A 5,505-nucleotide genomic window follows, 5' to 3' on the forward strand; every position below is an offset into this window, starting at 1 on the left:
TGTGGATGCTTTGGTATTATGATAACCCGGTAGTTGATAGATGGTAAGTCCAGGGATGTAGTATTTGGCACAGTGGTAGGCCATAAGGTAGTAGCTATTGGCTGAGATGAGTGGTAGCCCAGAAGGTAGCAGCTCTTGGCTGATATGTGTGGTAAGCCTAGCATTGAAGTGCTAGCAAGCGTATGATGTGTGCCCTGCGAGTCGTAACTTTACGGGTGGTATTGACGGTAAGCCTAGCGTTGAAGTACTAGCACTTGTGAATTATGTGGTAAGCCTAGCATTGAAGTGCTAGCACTAGTGAGATATGTGGTAAACCTAGCATTGAAGTGCTAGCTCACGTGAGATGTGTGCCCTGCGGGTCGTAGCTTTACAGGCAGTGTTGATGGTAAGCCTAGCATTGAAGTGCTAGCACTTGTGAGATATGTGGTAAGCCTAGCATTGAAGCGCTAGCACTCGTGAGATGTGTGTAATATTGTTTATGGTATGCGTGGAATATTGTTATTAGAAACCGTGATAATATATAAGTGTGTGATGAACAGCGTAACTTGTACTCGATAATATATTGTTGTGTGAACTTAATGATTTGTGAATAACGCTGTTAAACCCTGCATGTAATTATGTTTGTGTATAGTGTATACTTAGTGAGTTTTATACTACTAAGACCTCAACACTTCTTGGGTTGGTGAACACATACTTTCACCTATACGGATATGACTACCACCACAACTGTATAGATGAAGTTCCTTTGACTACAGGTACTCCGGTCGTAGTTGATGATGTTGTAGAAGTGTACTTAAGATATTATGACTGAAGCACACCACAACGGTCGTAATTGGTAGACCACGGGTTGTCCATTGTCTTATAGGTTTTGTTTATGGCTTCTGACGCTTGTGTCACTTGTTGTATAAGCTATTTCTGTTATGTATTTATATTGAGGAAAGACTTAAACAAATAGATGTTAAATGACTCTTTTGGTTGTTGTTAATTTGTGATAGATGTATAAGATGTGATTTCCGCTATTAGGTTTATGCTTTCTGTTGCATAGTAGATAGATGTTATACTCTAATTTACCGGGTACATATTATGGGGTATGTACCATATGTTGGCTTTGTGACATATCGTCATGCCATTGTGAAGATCCGTTTATATTTTAAAGGATTAATGTTTATGAAATGTTTTGTATAAAATAAAAATAAGAAAAAAAAAGGGGGTCGTTGTCACGCCCCTGTTTTGGGATATAAGGGGAACGCGAACTTGAGCTATAAAACATCTCTATAATTTAAAACATGTACACAATTTCCCAGGAATAGCGCATGGCTATATTTCATTATATGAATATATACATAAATAGTAGTTTTTTTGTTATTATTACATCATATTTCTAGGAATTCAAAATAAATATGTACAATACAAAAGTTAGATCGGTCTTTATTGATTTATTGCTCTTAGGGGTGGGGTCTATGCCATCCATAACGAAAAGACTCCGGTCTACAGTGTCATCTGAAAAGATTTGGGGAAAGAAGGGGGTGAGTTCGACAACTCAGTAAGGAAAACACATCAATAATAGTGTAATTTTCTTTTCAGGAATTCTAAATAGAATTCAAATAATTTAGCAAGTAAAGAAACAGTTGATTGACATACAATTATATCAAATGTAAAATGGTGCATGAATTATTTATGCTACGTGTAAGTTTTAACCACCCTTGGTCCAATATCCGCTAATTAACCATGAGCGGCGCACGTTTGGCTCGTCTCGAAAGACGACTATGAGCCCATCCTGTCGTCACAGGGGAGAGCCGTACCGGGTTGGGAACTTCCCTAGGTGAAGGCCTCCCCGGCCGGTAGCCCACACTTTAGTCCTTCCGTGTGGTTGCCATGCTACCCACATAACACATAGCACATAACACGTAACACATATATGATTCGGATCGTCTATGACATGGTACCGCAGGGGTAAAACTGTGTGCATATAAAACATGTACTATGAAATCATTAACCTTTGCTCATATGATGCACATATAACACATATATTATGATATCATCAACCTTTGCTCATATGGTGCACATGTAACACATACTATGATATCATCATCTTTACTCATATGGTGTACATGTATCAAAAATAAACCAAGTATGATCACATGAGATTTCAATCACATCATATAACAAGAGCATATTTATAATGGTAATATAAAAAGACAAGTAATATTAAAAGAGTTGAAAGAGTTTAGAAAATTCCCGACTTTTTCTTTTGAAAGAGTTTTATTAAAACTTTGCCAGGGTTTTGAGATAGTGTTTCCCTTACCTGGTATTTTCTGAGCAGTATTTTAGCTACCTTCTACCTAAATAAATTGCAAGAAGAATTTTAGAGAAATATTCTGAGGTTTAAAAATATAAAACTTAAACTAAGGTATCTTCTCCTTATTATTTCTTTTCTTTAATTAATTAACTAAACACACATATATTATTTTTATAACAGATAAACATAATAGGTTACCAAATGTAATTAATGAGTTTTATGTTTCAAAAAAAGTTAATAGAATAATAACTTTATTTTATTCTTATAAAATTTGGGCAGAGTAACGGCATTAGTATCGATAACATCTAAAATAAAATATTAGGATGGCGTAATAGTACTTTTGTAAAATAATAGCTTTTTACTTAGGCATTATAACAGCGCTTTTATAAAAATATTTATTTTTACTTGGACATCATAACGGCGTGATTTATTACTTAAATACGCCACTTGAAATGCCATGTTAAAATACAACTTAAAAATGTTAGATACTCAAAATAATAAAAATTGTAAAATCATAAAATATTAAAATATTAAAACAAAGTTAATAACTTAAAATAAATTAAAGCCTTAAAAAAAACTTATCAAATATTTTTTAAATATTGAAAGGTATTAAGTCTAGATTTATCTTTTCCTTTATCTCTTCTTTTTGTCTTATCTTTTTCCTATTCTCATCTTTTAATTTCCTTTTTCTCCTCTTTTCACATGTGTTGACCGAGAAGGTGAAAAAAACTCAAGAAAAGGTTCAAGTGACTTCTTTATTGTCTTCTTTGGTTTCCTTTCTTATTTATCCAATAAAAGACACACACACACACACACGTTTTCAACACCATTTTAGCACTCACACAGGTCCTTCTAGAATAAGACAAGTGCTGTCCTATATCTCCTTATTTGCTACCGAGAGAGAGTTTGGGGAAGAGAGACTTACCGACGGTGAGAGGATCCTATTCCTTTGCTGTTCTGGACAAGAGAACAGAGGGCTTTTAAGGAAATTTTCTGCAACTGTAAAAGGAAGGAGAAGATGGGTTTTTTTTTTTTTTTTTTTTTTCGGGTTTTAAGAGCTGCTGTGAAACTCAAAGGAAGAGTTTCTGCAGAAGTTGCTGGCCGTGACTGATTTGAGAGTCTTGGGTTGCTGTTTTGCTGCAGATTGAGAGGCAGAGACACAGGGGATCTTGCTGTAAAAACAAGGAAAACACTGCAGAATTTTAGAGAAGAAGCAAGCGGAGGAAGAGTTGCTGCAAACCGAAAAAAGAAAGAAGAAGAAGAAGCTGTGCGATGAACTAAAGGGGAAATTTGCTTCTCTTTATACTGGAACGGGTGGTTGAGATTGCTTGCATCAAAACTGATCAATGGCTATGAATCCAGGCGTGGGCAGCAAGAAGAAACAAAGGGTGGGATTTATTCTTGGGTAGCAAGAATGATCAATGGCTGGGATGAAATTCCTTGGACAGCAAGTAGAAGATATTTTTGGTGTACAAGAAATCTAACGTAGAGAGCAAGTTTGGGCGTGATCAACGTGTACGGGTGCTGGCTGGGCCTTTAACGTGTTGGGCTGGGCTGTTTTAAAGGCTGGGCTAAGTTTGCATATGAATAAAATAGGCCATAAATTATTAATGCTAATTTTCGTCCAAAACAGGGCTAGTAGTTTTCACGGGTGTTTTATATCCTTAACGAAGTCCAAAAATTATGAAATTAGGAGGGTAGTTAGAGGACTTTGAGATGAGCATTTTGACTTTTGAATCAACCAAAACGGAGTTCGTTTGACTCTATTTTCACAATTTCAAAGTTTAAGGCCTGTTTGAACTTAAATTAAAACAATAAAGATTCTTTAGTAAATGAATATTTATATCCATATTTAAAATACGGGGTATTACAGTCGTCACACCCCTTAATGTTATCAATGACATCATTCAGACATATAATTAGGGCTACCTCAACAATTGTGCCTGCATTGTGCTCACCAGGCTGGTCAGAGAGTTCTATACACACCTAGAGGTTGTGGAGGATGTTAGTTTTTGATTGGCTGCATTCTGTTGATAAAATCACTATTATGTAATGTTGTTGCTTTCAGAGGGATGCCGTATATTTCAGATTCTTCAAATATTCAGAGTTTATTTCTCTGATATAGAAAGAGCCTTATTATGACAACTTCCAATGTCACAAGCTGCAAGAAGGCTATTTTAGTGTTCAAGGAAGATTTTGTGCAGATTCTAACTCAGAAAAGACGGATCCTTTGTTTTCGTCCGGATGGCCTATTAAAGCATTCGGATGAACATTCGTCCGAACGATGTGGCAATACCATCTACACTCCCATCAGTGTCTAAAAGATTTGAACAGTTCAAGGTTGCATCCGTCCGGAGGTAATGACAACACGTCTGGACGCTCTTCAGAGTTCCAGAAGAATCCAATGTTCAAGTGCATCTGTCTAGACGATGTGGCAATACCGTCTGGACACCAATCATTGTTTCACAAGTAAAAGGATTTCCTTCGTAGACATAGATATGGAAAGACAACTGCAACCGTCTGGACACTAGGTATACACCGTTCGGACGTTAGCCTTGATAAGGCAAGTTGTGCAGAAGATGTTCAACCATCCAGACGTCAATCCACACTGTCCAGACGCCCAATAATTATTATGGAAATTACATGCAGTTGAAGTACAACCGTTCTGATGCTAGGCCAACACAGTCTGGACGTGGCCCTATTCATGAAAGAATATCAACGAATTTGGAAAGCCAATTGCACAGTTGTCTGTCTGGACGCCCTCAACATGCTGTTGTGCAAATTTATTTACTCGGAAGTGCACAAATCGTTTGCAATATAGTATTTTGCAAGTGCAAGGTCGATCTCACAAGGAATTGTGTTGCGAAAAATCAATCTCAATTCAAACTAATCCTACTTTAACCTAGTTAATCAATCTCTATTCAAACTCATCCTACTTTAACCTAGTTCCAAATCTAGGGTTTTTAAACAAAATAAAACTTAAACTTATCAAATCAAAAGATAGGGTTCTAAGGTTTTGGAATCCATACTCACCAAATCATAACTACATATTCTCATGCTCATTAATACATATTTGAAGTTCTCACATAAAAATATTAAGTATGCTCTACTTTGCTTAAAAAATCGTTTAAGTCATTTAATGAATCCATTCTTTACACAAATCACAAAAAATACCCAGTGTTCCCCAAATCATCCATTGTACCCAT

At 36.2% G+C, this 5,505-nt stretch overlaps 1 long non-coding RNA gene across 1 annotated transcript; it reads right to left on the minus strand.

Moving 5' to 3' along the window:
• Positions 1–1,296: 1,296 nt before the first annotated feature.
• On the minus strand, positions 1,297–3,586 carry LOC133873668 (uncharacterized). Its single transcript, XR_009901144.1, has 3 exons — positions 3,225–3,586; positions 2,306–2,342; positions 1,297–1,500 (listed from the first exon to the last, which is right to left on the minus strand). It is a non-coding gene; the product is annotated as an uncharacterized LOC133873668 (long non-coding RNA).
• Between the last annotated feature and the right edge of the window lie 1,919 nt (positions 3,587–5,505).

Source organism: Alnus glutinosa, chromosome 7 (genome assembly GCF_958979055.1).
Source record: "Alnus glutinosa chromosome 7, dhAlnGlut1.1, whole genome shotgun sequence".
NCBI classification, from domain to species: domain Eukaryota; kingdom Viridiplantae; phylum Streptophyta; class Magnoliopsida; order Fagales; family Betulaceae; genus Alnus; species Alnus glutinosa.